Source organism: Rhipicephalus microplus, chromosome 9 (assembly GCF_043290135.1).
Source record: "Rhipicephalus microplus isolate Deutch F79 chromosome 9, USDA_Rmic, whole genome shotgun sequence".
Lineage (NCBI taxonomy): Eukaryota > Metazoa > Arthropoda > Arachnida > Ixodida > Ixodidae > Rhipicephalus > Rhipicephalus microplus.
Window position 1 is genome coordinate 12,883,190 of NC_134708.1, and position 16,035 is coordinate 12,899,224.

Consider the following 16,035-nt stretch of genomic DNA (forward strand, 5'->3'; position numbering starts at 1 on the left):
CAAAATAGACTTTATAATGACTGCACACCCAGGAATTGTGCAGGATGTGGAAGTGGTTGGCAAGATACGATGCAGTGACCATAGAATGGTACGGTCTCGAATTCGCCTAGACTTGAAGAAAGAACGACAGAAACTGATACGCAAGAAGCCAATCGATGAGCTAGCACTGAGAGGGAAAGTACAGGAATTCAGAGTCTCGCTTCAGAACAGGTACTCGGCTCTTAGTGAGGAAACTAACCTTAGCATAGATACAATGAATGATAATCTGACGAGTATCATTACGGAGTGTGCAGTGGAACTTGGAGGCAGGGTAGTTAGACAGGACACTGGCAAGCTTTCCCAGAAAACGAAGAATCTCATTAAGAAGCGTCCAATCATGAACGTCTCAAGTACAACAGACAAAATAGAACTGGCAGAGCTTTCGAAGTTGATCAATAGGCGTAAGGTATCCGATGTAAGAAGGTATAACATGGAGAGAATTGAACACGCTCTGAAAAACGGAAGAAGCGTCAAAGCAGTGAAGAGGAAACTTGGGGTAGGCAAAAATCGAATGTATGCACTAGAGGACAAAGAAGGCAAAATAACTACCAATATGGATAGCATAGTTAAAATAGCGGAGAAGTTTTACAGAGATCTGTACAGTAGCCGGGACAACCACGACTTTATTACTATGAAAACTAGCAGTAACCCAGATGACACCCCACCAGTAATGATAGAAGAAGTCAGAAAAGCTTTGGAGAGCAAGCAAAGAGGCAAAGCTGCTGGTGAGGATCAGGTAACATCAGATCTGCTGAAAGATGGAGGACAAATTGTGTTAGAAAAACTAGTCACGCTGTTTACGAGGTGTCTCCTGACGGGAAGAGTACCAGAGTCTTGGAAGAACGCTAACATCATCTTAATCCATAGGAAAGGAGATGACAAGGACCTGAAGAATTATTGGCTGATTAGCTTGCTCTCTGTAGTATACAAGCTATTTACAAAGCTAATTGCTAACAGAGTAAAGAAAACATTAGAATTCAATCAACCAAAGGAACAAGCAGGATTTCGAACAGGCTACTCAACAATCGACCACATTCATACTATCAATCAGGTAATAGAGAAATGCTCAGAATATAACCAACCACTATACATAGCCTTCATTGATTACAAGAAGGCGTTTGATTCAGTAGAAATATCAGCCGTCATGCAGACACTGTGGAATCAGGGCGTCGATGAAGTATATATAAACATCCTGGAAGAAATCTACAGGGGATCAACTGCTACCATAGTGCTTCATAAAGAAAGCAACAAAATACCAATCAAGAAGGGTGTAAGGCAGGCGGACACAATCTCCCAAATGCTATTTACCGCGTGCTTGCAGGAGGTTTTCAGAAGCCTAGAATGGGAACTGTTAGGGATAAAAGTTAATGGAGAGTACCTTAGTAACCTGCGCTTCGCCGATAACATTGCATTGCTCAGTAACTCAGGGGACCAATTGCAACTCATGATTATGGAGTTAGACAAGGAGAGCAGAAAGGTGGGTCTTAAAATGAATCTGCAGAAAACGAAAGTAATGTACAACAACCTCGGAAAAGAGCAGCGCTTCGAGATAGGTAAAAGTGCACTTCAAGTTGTAGAATACTATGTCTACTTAGGGCAGGTAATAACCACGGAGCCGAACCACGAGATTGAAGTAACTAGAAGAATAAGAATGGGGTGGAGCACATTTGGCAAGCACTCTCAAATTATGACAGGTAGATTGCCACTATCCCTCGAGAGGAAGGTATATAACAGCTGTATCTTGCCGGTACTTAGCTACGGAGCAGAAACCTGGAGACTTACAAAGAGGGTTCAGCTTAAATTGAGGACGACGCAGCGAGCAATGGAAACAAAAATGGTAGGTGTAACCTTAAGAGACAAGAAGAGAGCAGAGTGGATTAGGGAACAAACGGGGGCTAAGGATACCATAGCTGAAATCAAGAAGAAATGGACATGGGCCGGGCATGTAGCGCGTATACAGGATAACAGCTGGTCGTTAAGGGTAACTAACTGGATTCCCAGAAAAGGCAAGCGGGTTAGGGGGAGACAGAAGGTTAGGTGGGTAGATGAGATTAAGAAGTTCGCGGGTATAAATTGGCAGCAGCAAGCACAGGACCGCGGGTTAACTGGCGGAACATGGGAGAAGCCTTTGTCCTGCAGTGGACGTGGTCAGGCTGATGATGATGATGATGATCTTCCTCTCATTCCTCCTCACTCTTAAACCATTCTTCACCCTCACTTACCTTTTCCACGCGTTTAGAATTAGAAGGAAAGGAAGGAAAACAGGAGGAAAAGAACGGCCGGGAGGTTAACCAGATTTTCCACGCATTTGCTATACTATGTGCGGCTATATATTGTGCTCGGAGCTGCTTGGCACATACCCGCTTTTTGTGGCACATGCCCACGCAGTTTTGTGAGCACGATCCCACAGTTTTCGCCTATATAGCTCACACACAGCTGCACTGTCAGACAATAATTAAGTAAACCACAGTAATAGAAAATACGTTTGAAAAAGGAACTGAATGTGGTTCTCCTTACCATCGAGTTCTTTCTGCCTTCGGTAGGAAATCGCATACATCATTGAGAACGCTCCCGCGTCTAGAACATATAGAATGGTATACCACCAAAGAAAATAACCACCTGAACCGCCAAATTCAAGCCCAATTTTAGGAGGGGGCTCTTCTGGTATAGTCCTTTCCTCACAACTTCATACCACTGTAAGTAAAAAATAAACGACCCAGAGGATCACTCTCGTTGCAGTGAAGGTATAAAAGTGATTGAGCTAAACTATCTCTTCGAAGGTTCAGTGAGGTATGTATCATGACACCCTCGCAACTGACTTTTTTTTTCCTTTCCACAGAGGAACACCGTTTTTTCTTCAAAAGATGTTTCATTTCATTCAAGCGTCACTGACTTAATTAATAGAGCGAATCTTCAGCCACTTTCCCAACGAAGAATAATTGCTAGGTTAAAGTTTGCTATACTTACTCTATCATGATCATTTTGAGATACCACGCAATCTGTACTTAAAGGACCCAGTTAAACACTCACTCAGGACAAACAATAATAAGGTCATCTTTCAACCTGCTAGCCGGGTCAGTACACATAAGTATTCTTTATTCCCAATGGCCATTAGTTTTTGGAATAGGCTGCCAGTCAATGCTGTGAATTGTTCTACGCTGGAATCTTTTGTCAACTGTCTAAAAGAGATTGATTTTTCTAAAAATGTACACATGTGAATCATGAAGTATCCTATGTGTATCAATACTTTCTTTCTTTTCTTTTTATGGAGCGTTATTATGCCTCATGTTACTTCTATGTATCCACTCCTGCATGGGCCCGATTAGGGCCTGCAGTATGTACAAATAAATAAATAAATAAATAAATAAATTTATGGAAAAAATTAGTTGAAAGCAAAGGAGATTCTTCTATACATATACACGAAACTGTGTGCATGGCGTCTCCGCACCAAAACGTTGACTTTGTGCAGACTTCGCTCTTCAAACTCGAATACTTTGACTGCCTGGGACTTGCAGTTTATAACCATGTGTTTATTATCGGTGTATGACATCACGTCAGTGATGCGTTGCAATGAACGAGCAAGGTAAATGAAACAACCGCAAAAATATTGCTTTGAAGTTATCTATATATATATATATATATATATATATATATATATATATATATATATATATATATATATATATATATATATATATATATATATATATATATATATATATATATGTGTGTGTGTGTGTGTGTGTGTGTGTGTGTGTGTGTGTGTGTGTGTGTGTGTGATGAAAACAGTGAAAACAAGACAAGAAGAAGAAGAAGAAAAACAAGAAGAAGAACGTTGTTTTTTTTTCTTTCTTTATATCGTCTTGCCAGCGCAGCATGGCGAACCAGTGCCTCGTATTTCATTATCCTTCATACATTTTTCTTTGCACACCATGAGTGGCATTCGGTTCGAGCAACTGTGGACAATCTTTGCAATTATTCATCCTCCGCCTGAATCATTCCATTTTACTATTTTTAGTACTACAATTTATGGCAATAAACACGCGGTTAGGATTAAGTTTACTACCCCTTCTTATTTCTTTATTTGACAACTGCCAGCGAAAAATTCTAATTCGTCAATACCTGTAAAGACCTACACACGCTATGCTATGCTATGCTATGCTATGATATGATGTGATATGATATGATGTGATATGATATGACATATGCTATGCCGCGTTATGCATACATGATAGCTGTGAGCTAGAGCTGCGAGAACAAAACAACAGAAACGCGACAGTGCTAGCCTACTCGTTATAATGCAACAGCTAACTACACTACCAGGCTGTGCCTCACCTACAGTATGTCCCGCTGTTCTTTCCCACTACATTTCGACATCAACGGGACAGGCATGGTGCTGATAACTCGAACACACTGCACGGACGCCCTGTGTGTGTCCTCTTTTCATCATTGTTAGTTCCTTGTCAGAAGTCAGTTAAGTTAACGTCATTAGCGGCAATCCTTGGTGTAAACAGAGTGGGCGTGAAGCACGCAGATCAGGCGCACACCAGTATACACTTTTCCCCTCGCGTGGGAAAAGTTATCACTCCCCCCCCCCTCCCCCCTTCAGCACGCCGGCCTCGTCTGCGCCAAGCCAGCCTCCCGCTGTGCTCACGCTCCAAGAACGAGGCCGCCTGCAACAGCAGGTATTTCGATCCGGAGACAGCCCCCGGTCCGCAACCCAACGTCAGAGCCGCGAAGCTCCGATTGGATGCCGGCGACCAGGTGTGCTGGCGCGCTCTGGCCTATCAGACGGTGGCGGCGCACTGCCATCGCTCGCCGATTGGACGGCTCCAAGCAGGGGCATGCCCGGCGAGTGACTCCATTGGCGGAGCCGGTCACGGAGGGGGTCTGGCAGGTCCGGCCGAGGCCGCAGGTCGCGGCGTGCCGCCGGACCGCCGGGCAGTGGTGGCTTCGCCGATGACCACGTAACGAGGAGAGAAGACTGCGCCGTTGGGTGTAGCCCCCCTGCTTGAGCGACGAAAATACAGCGCCGTGTAACGGAAAACGGGTGAGTTAGTTCTACTGGTATTTCGCAGATTCCATTGCTCAACACTCGGTTTTGGGGACCTTCTTACCTGTGAAAGTTGCGCGAGGAGAGACGATGGTCAAGTGCTTCGCTCGTATGATACACTAGACATTCTTTTCGCTTGATTCGGTTCCGCCTTTTCATCCGTTCCCGACTGACCACCGGCTGATCCTGCTATCACTGATTGGCGGAGTGGATATTTAAACACCAAGCTAGCGGGAAAATTGAAACATTTTCAAGACAAACACTATGTAATATCTTACGCAGTGTGGCTGCTTCCTGAAATCTTTCCTATAATGTATGATGTTGAAAGCGCCCACGGTGGCACATGACACCCCTTCTAATAGAGAATATACGTCTGCTTTGAAGGCACGCTTTTTGTTTGACACATGGAATGTTGCGAAACACACAAAGTTTCCTGCAGGGCTCAACGTGCTATAACAGTATACTTTCCAGTCTGGTACTCTTCACCGTTTTAAATTAAGGTGGCCTTTCCCGACATTATTTGAATCTACGTCACATGTGTAGCCTTGCATCAACAACTATATGTACGTATCAGGTAATTTAGGACAGTATAGTCTCGTCTATGTCCTTCGTCATTAAAGCGTCAATTAAGTAATGCAGGCAGAAACCATTGTGCAGTTTGAATCACTTAGGGTCAACCTGAAACCAGCAGCAGTGTGCTAATTCTATTTTATTGTTTTTTAACCACATACATGTCAAGAGATAGGCTATAAAAGCAGATTAACTGTCTGACAATGGCCATACCACCCTAGCACTGTTAAACAGGGTTGTGAAGATCATTAAGAAATTATGCAGTAAAAAACACAAGCACTGACGAGAGAAAAAAAAAACGGCAGCATCATTAGCAACAGTTGATAAAACTGACAAAAACAATGCAAGTTTTTTTTTTTTAATACGAAGATTGTAACCCACATGGTCCTTGAGGTCTGGCTTATACTATGCCGATACACTGAACCAATATGGTTTAACAACACGTTTAGAGAGAGAGGTTTATGCGAGTTCATTCACATTGATTAGAATTTGCAGACGTTCATTTAGAAAAGTGTAGGTATCAGGTATATGAAGTGTACAGTATTTACTTTTACAGAGTGGAACACAAACATCGTGGGAAAAGGTCAAATCACGCAAACGTAAGTGATGCCTCTATGCTTAAGAAAAGTGCATGCCAAGTGAACCAATGTGTTTCAAAAATAGAAAGAAAAACAAAAAAAATGAGTTCTTTCAAAAAAAAATCGCTGTGTGATACCGCGCATAAATGGCTTTAGATTTACGTAATTCTCCATGGAATAAATGACATGTCAGTGACGTCATGATGGGTCCATGATTGCTTCAAGCACGAGATATAGCAGAATATTTTGGTTGTATACGCTCGCACATCTCTCACGATATGATCGTGACACTAACGTCTTAACGTCGATATGCAACGAGAAATTATTTTGTAACACCGAAAACTGTTCCCTTGTGAATCCAATAACATACTCATGCGGTTTGAAAAACATTGACTGCGTACAACACTTGACGACTTGCTGAACGCGTTCAGTTTAGCTATAGCATCGATTTATGCAGTATACGTTTCATCTGTCCGAATTTTAATTATTATCTTCATATAGAATTCGTTTATTTATTTATTTATTTATTTATTTATCTAGGTGTTTATTTATTTATTTATTTATTTATTTATTTATTTATTTATTTATTTATTACATTCTGCAAGCCCACATGGGCCCTAACAGGAAGGGTTAAATTGCAAACAAAACGCAGAAGTCGAAAAAGCAGAAAATAAAGAACTAACCACTTATTCATTTTAACGTTATAGTATCATAAATTATTCAGGTCATACGATTAAACTGAATCAATCAATGGTAATAGCAGCACGACCATTTGTTTATAGTTTGTGGGAAATAAAAAGAAAACTGGAGGGTCTTATGTATTGCATGTTTTTGCATATACCCTTCACCCTCTCTTTTTCGTCTTTCTCTCTTTTTTCTCTTATTTATGTATTTATTTATATTTATTTATTTATTTATTTATTTATTTATTTATTTATTTATTTATTTATTTATTTATTTATTTATTCACTAATTCTACAACCCCACGTTTCGTGGCTGATCGCCCGGTCAGGGTTGTGCCATTCTTCCCGAAATTATCATCTTCCTCATTTTGAAGTTGAGGATTCAGAGTAATGGTGTCTGGTTATAGCTTTCTTGTTAACGGACGCCGATATGGGCAGGATTATTTATTTATTTATTTACATAATACTGCAGGCCCAGTGAAGGGCCCAAGCAGGAGGGACGTATTTACAAAGCTCGTAATAAGGACAACAGAAGATCAAGAACATAAAAAGCGCGAAGAATAAGGACATAACTCAAACAATGAATAAGAAATACATTTAACACTTTAACAATACAGGTCAAGATACAATATAATCAATTGAGTCTATGCTATTTATGAATAATGCTGGTAATTGATTCCATTTGGTTACAGTGCGCGGGAAAAATGAGAATTTGAAAATGTTAGTTCTAGCATTGAAGGGCGTTAGAGAGTCGGCATGCCGGTGTCTTGTTCTGCGAGCGGTGAGTGGTTGGATGTATTGTTCTGGTCTCATTGACAATTTGTTATTCTTGAGAAGATAAAGAAATTTTAATGTTTGGATTTTACGTCTTAGTTCTAAGGTTGGTATGTTATGGTCTCTCACGAGTTGGGTTGGGGAATCGCTCGAACGGTATTTAGAGTAAACGAACCGAACCACTTTATGCTGAATCATCTCAAGTGCATGAATGTTAGTTTTTGTGTAAGGGTCCCAGATTATACATGCATAGTCCAATTTAGGTCTTACAATAGATGTATAGGCTAGCATTCTAACACTTGCAGGAGGATGGAAAAAGCCTTATTTTTTTAGGAGAAAAATAAATTTAATCGCAAGTATTTTACGTCGTAATTTCAAAGTCTGTCTTCCATGAGTATGAACTTAGTGCTTGAAGTCGTCGAAAGCTAAAGTAAACACAAATCGTGATGCAGTACGAACAATACGGGCGCTACTTTTGTTAATGCTTTTGTAAACAAACGTTTCTTGTGGTTTTCCGCGGGCCAAATAAGGAAGTTTCTGCACCTAATATACAGTCACCTGTCTTGTTTTTGTTTGTTTTGCGTTATACGATGACTTCATCAAATATTAATAAGCTAGCGAGGGAACAAGCTAGGCAATGCTGCGATATTGTATACAAATAAGGAAGCATTACGTGGATACGTTTACAATGATCACATTTTCACGGTCTTCAAGAATGATGTATACCGTGGCATCACCCTGAATGTGAACGGCGTATTGTTACCGTAAGCTATAGATGAATCGTTGAACATATAATAGTTACAAGCTAAGTAATAGGCATCATAAATTATGAACACATGTCGCTAACATACTTCAATTGTTAAGTTGTGAAACTATGTAAGGAAAGTAAGGATGTAAATGAAATAACTGATGCTCCAGTGAGTGTTTAGTTCAGGAACGAAGGAATATTCAGCGTTCTTATCGTACATAAATCATCTACACGTATCTCGCTTTTGGTTTAATTTAATCTTTCTACATCTTGTGTAGTATTTCCATTTATGATCCTGTTGGACACCCGAGCCTTTTGAGCAATGGTATTTTTTTTTCTGTCACCGTTTGACAGCAGAAATTTTCGACATTATGTCACCTATGCATACAGAAATACGCACGCTATTTAAATATCTGGCATATGTTGTAGATGATTTATCCACGTGAAAATACCGGGATTTCATCCCGTGATGTCGCGTCTTCAAAGTTACTCTATGTCACACTCCAGTTCACCCAGATCATATTACCGTGTTCTCCTTTATGCACACGGTGTTTCTGACTATAACTGCATACAATTTTTCTATAGTTATGCGCGATATGTAAAAAAAAAGTTGCAGAGAAAAATATATACATTAGTTTCATGAAACAACTTGCATTGTCGTCACAATCGTCACAAACGTGTAGCCCTTAAATATCTCTTTTCGTTGTTATTTCTTTGTTCTACGTTCGTACATCGTCGGCACATCGGTTCTAATATGTCTGCCAAAACTACAAGGCTGTGTGTGTGTGTGTGTGTGTGTGTGTGTGTGTGTGTGTGTGTGTGTGTGTGTGTGTGTGTGTGTGTGTGTGTGTGTGTGTGTGTGTGTGTGTGTGTGTGTGTGTGTGTGTGTGTGTGTGTGTGTGTGCGTGCGTGCGTGCGTGCGTGCGTGCGTGCGTGCGTGCGTGCGTGCGTGCGTGCGTGCGTGCGTGCGTGCGTGCGTGCGTGCGTGCGTGCGTGCGTGCGTGCGTGCGTGCGTGCGTGTGTGTGTGTGTGTGTGTGTGTGTGTGTGTGTGTGTGTGTGTGTGTGTGTGTGTGTGTGTGTGTGTGTGTGTGTGTGTGTGTGCGTGCGTGCGTGCGTGCGTGCGTGCGTGCGTGCGTGCGTGCGTGCGTGCGTGCGTGCGTGCGTGCGTGCGTGCGTGTGTGTGTGTGTGTGTGTGTGTGTGTGTGTGTGTGTGTGTGTGTGTGTGTGTGTGTGTGTGTGTGTGTGTGTGTGTGTGTGTGTGTGTGTGTGTGTGTGTGTGTGTGTGTGTGTGTGTGTGTGTGTGTGTGTGTGTGTGTGTGTGTGTGTGTGTGTGAAAATTTCTAAGCCAAATTTAACTCAAACAACAAAGGAGGATGCAATTAACTACTCAAATACAAACTGTGTACTGCGTAGTATACACATAGCTTAAACTCATATTCACTGAACATTACTCATCTTTGCCCAGAGACAGACGCTCCAACGCATGTATGCTAGAAACAGGCTACACCTGGTTATCTTTTCAGAACTATATTGGAAGGGAATCTGACGTTGTGGAGCACGCAGCTGAATTTTTTCATGTTCTTTGTGTTCTGCCCTGCTTGCTGCGAGTTTGCTATAGAAATGATAACACATCAATTAATCCAGCTTTCATCGCGATTGTTCAAGCCTTACCGAAGTGAAGTCGTTCTTGCCGTATGAAATGAATGAAGTGAACTCTATTTGGACCTTGTCTTTCTGGTTAACCTCCCTGCCTTCTCCCTTTTGTTGCTTCCTTCCTCCTTCCTTCCTTATTTGGACCAGGCTCTTTGTACTTTAGCCCTAAGGTGGGTGGCCTCCTCAGTCCAGCTATAGCCATGTCTGGCTGCCGTCGCTCGAGCCCGGTTCACCAATCGCAGCTGGTTGCCAAGGGTCTTGCATCACCAGCAGAGCCTCCCGCTGGTCTTCGAATGCTTCCTCTTTATCCGTTTCTTTCTCTTCGTTTGCGTTTGCACTTGGCGGTGAAGACGGTGGTATGTCCCGTTTGTTGCGACACTCCAGCACCATGTGGCGCAGAGTGCTGCACGTGTCTGGAGGGCAAAACTGGCAGCCCCGCCTGAACGCTCCCGGATACATAGCGTCCATCAATGTTCCGTGCGGGTAGGTTCCCGCTTGTATAGTCTTCTCCATGTCACCGCTTGTTCCCTACTCAAACTCTTATGTGCTGGCTTCCGCTGCTTCCTGTAGAGTGCCAAAATGCATGTTTTTTTTCTATATACACAATATATAATGTCTGTGGTTTTACGTCCCAAAATCCCCATATGATAATGAGGGACGCCGCAGAGAACCAAGATAGTTCAGTGCGGCGTCCCTTTTTCCTTTTTTCGATTCTCTCTCTCTCTCTCTCTCTCTCTCTCTCTCTCTCTCTCTCTCTCTCTCTCTCTCTCTCTCTATTTCGTCTTTCTCATTCTTCATATGCTATCCTTTACTTTTTCTCTCCTCACCTTCCTCCTTCTGAATCCTCTTTCCATACAAGGCTATCAGCGTTATGTAAGCGCCCGTGGATAGCCGAATGCATGGTTGAGACGCTTGCCTTCAGATCGTGTTTTCGGGGTTTTTTCTTACCAAGATTTTCCCCTTGTCTTTTTTTCCTTCTGTCTTTCTTAGGGACCTTCGACGCCAAAATTTTGGTCTGTCTGTCTGTCTGTCTGTCTGTCTGTCTGTCTGTCTGTCTGTCTGTCTGTCTGTCTGTCTGTCTGTCTGTCTGTCTGTCTGTCTGTCTGTGAATGGGGTTGGCCTCCAACGGCCAACCCCATTCACAGAGCCCACCAATGTTGCTCAAGTTTCAGCGTTCATATCTGTGTGAATGTCAATTGAAAAGTAATTATTGCGCATATCGTAGGCACCATAACAACACGTCAATGTTTTGCATGTGTGCCTTTATGCTAAAGAAGGCATACACAAGTAATTCTGAGGACCTTAGCGGTTATTACGCTGCGCTTACAGTGCTACGCGATGCCCAAAAGGGCAAGTGTTTCCAACACTTTGCCAAGACGACACGGTGGTGGCACCTGCCCATCGCTTTGCGTTCTACTCCTTATCGCCTCCAAGACAGGCGCGCATCTTTCTCCGCGGGTGCTCACGCCTTCCCTAGTTTTCGAAGATAACTGCCAGATGACGCTCGGGTCTAACGTGCCTCGATGCGCTCGTTCGCCTTCGCTGCCCGGATCGCGACTCTCTCACGCAGCGCTTCCAAAATACAATTCACCGAATTTCTCGCGGAGAACATCAAATAAACGTTTTGTTCGCTCTCTCTACACGCAAGACTATCATCTTTCGACGACATTTGCAGTGAAACATGCAGATACGGGGCCAATTTCTTTCTTTCTTTCTTTCTTTCTTTCTTTCTTTCTTTCTTTCTTTCTTTCTTTCTTTCTTGCTTGCTTGCTTGCTTTCTTGCTTTGCTTTTTCTTTCTTTCTTTCTTTCTTTCTTTCTTTCTTTCTTTGTTTCTTTCTTTCTTCCTTTCTTTCTTTCTTTCTTTCTTTCTTTCTTTCTTTCTTTCATGCCCTTGCTATTCCCCTGTCAAATGGACGCACGCGTTCTGGGACCCAAGCACAAGAGAACGCACGTGCCGTTTAATGATGACGATATTGTTACGGGGAAAAGGTGGCGGAGAAATATGCTTACTATCGATTTAACAAGCAGGCATACAAGATGGAGCCCAGTCTGCACGAGAGCTCCGGCATCGTCTTCTTCCTTGTCGAGTTTCGAGTTATCCGTGGCGCCACCTATAGGATCACCGCCCGGCGGCGAAGGCACCGTCCCGGTGCTCGGTTGGTCCGAGTGGTATCGCTTCAGCCGAGAGACGTGCACAACGTCAGAACACGAGCGGGCGCTGTGAAATGGTTCACTTTCATAGGTCACGTCGGTAACTTGGCGCACGACACGGTACGGGCTTGAGTATGGTGAAGTCGGCTTTTTGCACAGGCCAACTCACCGTGATGGCGTGCCGAGAAGGACCGTGTCACCCCGCTGGAAGCTGACTTAGAAGTGTGGCAGCTTGGGCTAGTTTGTATGGCATGACGATAGTTATAGCGCGAGAACAAAACGACGACACAGAGACAAGAAGGACACGAAAGACACAGCGCTCGTGTCTTTCGTGTCCTTCTTGTCTCTGTGTCGTCGTTTTGTTCTCGCGCTATAACTATCGTCATGGAAGTTGACATCGCAGTGGCGGGCATTGTACAGCAGTCGTTGGCGGTCTTGCGGATCACTGAGACGCAGGCGAGCGATTTCACGTGCCTCTAGAATAGAGATAACATCTCGGGCGTAGTTTGATGTGTGGGTAATGGTAGGAAGGAGCGTGCCAAAAGGTAGCGTGGGTTCTCGTCCATACACGAGAAAAAAAATTGCCCGCAGCTTCCCTCGGGGGAACACTGAGGAGGATGCGGAGCATATAATTGGTTAACGGGGTGTTAATTGGGCGTGGCATACTGCTTGGCGCGCCACGCCGCTACCTCGGCGCGCTTGCGCTCGCGGGCAGCATCGGGATCGGCCTCTCGTCGCCGACGCTTGCACTCGGCTTCCCGTTTTCGAAAGTCCGGGTCCTCTTGTCGATGCTTACGTTTCAAAGCGGCCGAATCCGGTGCTGCTGCTCGACGCTGACGTCTCTCAGCGGCTTCACGTTCTCTAAGTTGAGAATCTTCCGCTCGACGCCGACGTTTACGTTCGGCGTCGCGAGCTCTTCTCCGCGCTGCCTTGTCTTCGGACGACGACTTGGTTGCGGTTCCGCCAACACTTTGGCCGGCGCTGGTCGAAGGGACGTCGATCATTGCGACCTCGGACGTCGACGCGCCGTACAAACCAACCGACGAGCGGCAACTGAGCGAGCGAGCACCGACCTTGAGTATATATACAGCGCGACGGCGCATGCACTGTCAGCTGTCGAATGTTCGAGAAGGGGGAGAAGCGCAACGGCGCATGCGCGCGCGTCAGCTGCCGATGTTCTCGAAGCGCGACGGCGCATGCGCGCGCGTCAGCTGCCGATGTTCTCGAAGCGTGACGGCGCATGCGCGCTACATCATACAGCTAGCGAATGTTCGTGAAGAGGAGAAGCGCACGCGGTGTGTAGAGGAGGAAGGGTGCACAGATGGTGGAGGAGTGAAGCGCGCGCGGTGTGTAGAGGAGGAAGGGATGCACAGATGGTGGAAGAAGGAGGAGGAAGCTTGCGGACGGCGCCGCACTACAAGCCTCGAGTATTAGATGCTCCGCATCTAAAAAAAGGCGTGAAACCTGCAGTATCATGCCGGGACGTATTATAGGCGAATGTCACAAATGGAAGGACCGCGTCCCAGTCATGATGGTCGGTGGAAACGTACATGGCGAGCATTTCAGTGATAGTTCGATTCACCCGTTCTGTGATCGAGCCCATTGGTTTGAGGGTGATAGGGTGTTGTGTACTTGTGTCTTGTAGCGCAAGAATGCAATATGTATTGTATAATTTGGGATAGGAAGTAGCGACCCCGATTGGTAAGTAGTTGTCGAGGGGCTCCGTGATGTAGAATGACGTCTTCTAGGAGAAAGTCGGCGACGTCGGTTGCACAACTGGTATAGCAAGGGCCCGCGTGATGGCATACCGAGTGGTGTAGCCCGTGGCGACTGCTATCCACTTGTTCCCACTGACCGATAAAAGGAAAGGTCTAAGTAGGTCAAGACCTACCCTATACAATGGTTCAGGTGGTATCTGAATGGACTGAAGGCGTCCTGCTAGAAGGGTTGTTGGCTTTTTTGCAGTGTTGACAGGACTTACAAGAAGCGACGCAACGATGGACGGATCGGTACATACCAGGCCAAAAGAAGCGACGTCGAACACGGTCATAAGTTCTTGAGACTCCTAAGTGACCAGCCATTGGGATGGCACGTAAATGCGCGAGGACAGCCTGACGCATATGTTGGGGCATGACCAGTAGCAGCTCAGGTCCGCCAGGATGCATGCTGCAGCGATATAATAAGCCGTCTTGGAGCAGGAACATACGGAGAGACGGAGGAGTTGCGGGACCAGTCAGCCGAAGGATGATCTCTCTCAAGTGAGGATCGTGACGTTGCTCATCTCCGATGTTGCCGAAGGCGGAAAGTGCCAGCACGCAAGTAGACTCGCCGCTCTCAGGAACGTCCGGTGGGTCGACTGGATGACGCGACAAGCAGTCAGCATCTTCATGGCGGTGGCCCGATTTGTAAATGACTGTGTACGAATATTCTTGTAGCCGTAGAGCCCACCGGCCGAGACGTCCACTAGGATATTTTCAGGACGACAGCCAGCATAAGACATGATGGTCAGTGACAACTGTGAATGGCCATTCATACAAATATGGCCGAAATTTACCCACTGCCCAGACGAGCTAAAGGCATTCACGTTCAGTGATTTGAGTAATTTCGTTCCGCTGGCGATAAGAGACGGCTAGCGTATGCAATGACGCACTCGCAGCCATGCTGTCTTGGTGCCAAAACTGCTCCGATTCCATGGCCACTTGCGTCGGTGCGCACTTCGGTTGGGGCGGACATATCAAAGAGGCCGAGAATCGGTGGCGTAGTAAGTCTGGCGGTCAGCTCAGCGAATGTCCTGGCTTATTCAGGTCCCCACACAAAAGTCACACCTTTCTTCAGTAGCTCCGTGAGTGGGCGCGTGACGTGAGCGAAATTCGGCACAAATCTGCGAAATTAGGAGCAGAGGCCCAGAAAGCTCCGAACTTCATACGCGGATGTCGGTAAAGGGGATTCTTTGACTGCGCGGATTTTCTCAGGGTCGGGACGAACACCAGAAGAATCAACAAGGTGACCGAGGACAGTGAGTTGGCGGCGACCGAAGTGACATTTGGACGAGTTCAACTGAAGCCCTGTCTTGCGGAAAGCAGAAAGAATAGTCGAGAGACGCTCGAGGTGTGCTTCAAAAGTCGGTGAGAAGACAATGACGTCATCTAGGTAACACAAGCAGATTGACCATTTAAAACTGTGAAGGAGAGCGTCCATCATTCGTTCGAATGTAGCTGGGGCATTGCATAACCCGAACGGCATTACTTTAAACTGATAGAGTCCGTCGGGAGTTATGAATGCTGTCTTTTCACGGTCCATCTCATCAACTGCTATCTGCCAGTAGCCGGAATGGAGGTCGATGGAAGAAAAATAAATTGCTCCACTAAGGCAGTCAAGGGCGTCATCTTCGTGGCAAGAAATACACGTATTTTTTCGTTACCTTGTTAAGATTCCGGTAGTCGACACAGAATTGCCAGCTGTTATGTTTCTTTTTGACGAGAACGACAGGTGAAGCCCAGGGGCTTGAACAAGACTCAGTGATGTTCCGAGCAAGCATCTTGTCGACTTCTTTCTGAATCACGTGGCGTTCGGAGGAGGATATCCGATAGGGCCGCCGATGTACTGGATTTGCATCGCCGGTGTTAATCCGATGCTTTACGATGGTCGTTTGGCCTGTAGTGGTCGGTCGTGGAGATCAAAGATGTCTTCATACGACGCAAGAAGGCCACGAAGCGCGTGCACATGCTCGGCAAAGAGATCAGGAGCGATCATTTTCGTTATGCCATCTCGGGTAGTGCCCAAC

General features: G+C 45.2%; 2 protein-coding genes across 2 annotated transcripts in view; one reads left to right on the forward strand and one right to left on the reverse strand.

Annotated features, from left to right (window-relative positions):
- Positions 1–16,035, reverse strand: part of LOC119164865 (lysosomal alpha-mannosidase) — a 68,828-nt gene that overhangs the window by 50,791 nt on the left and 2,002 nt on the right. The window lies entirely within an intron of this gene.
- Positions 4,954–16,035, forward strand: part of LOC119164866 (uncharacterized) — a 62,951-nt gene continuing 51,869 nt past the window's right edge. The window contains exons 1-2 of the mRNA XM_075872731.1: positions 4,954–5,089; positions 6,219–6,261. The gene's annotated coding sequence lies outside the window, so the exon portion shown is untranslated. The remainder of the gene's footprint in view (positions 5,090–6,218; positions 6,262–16,035) is intronic.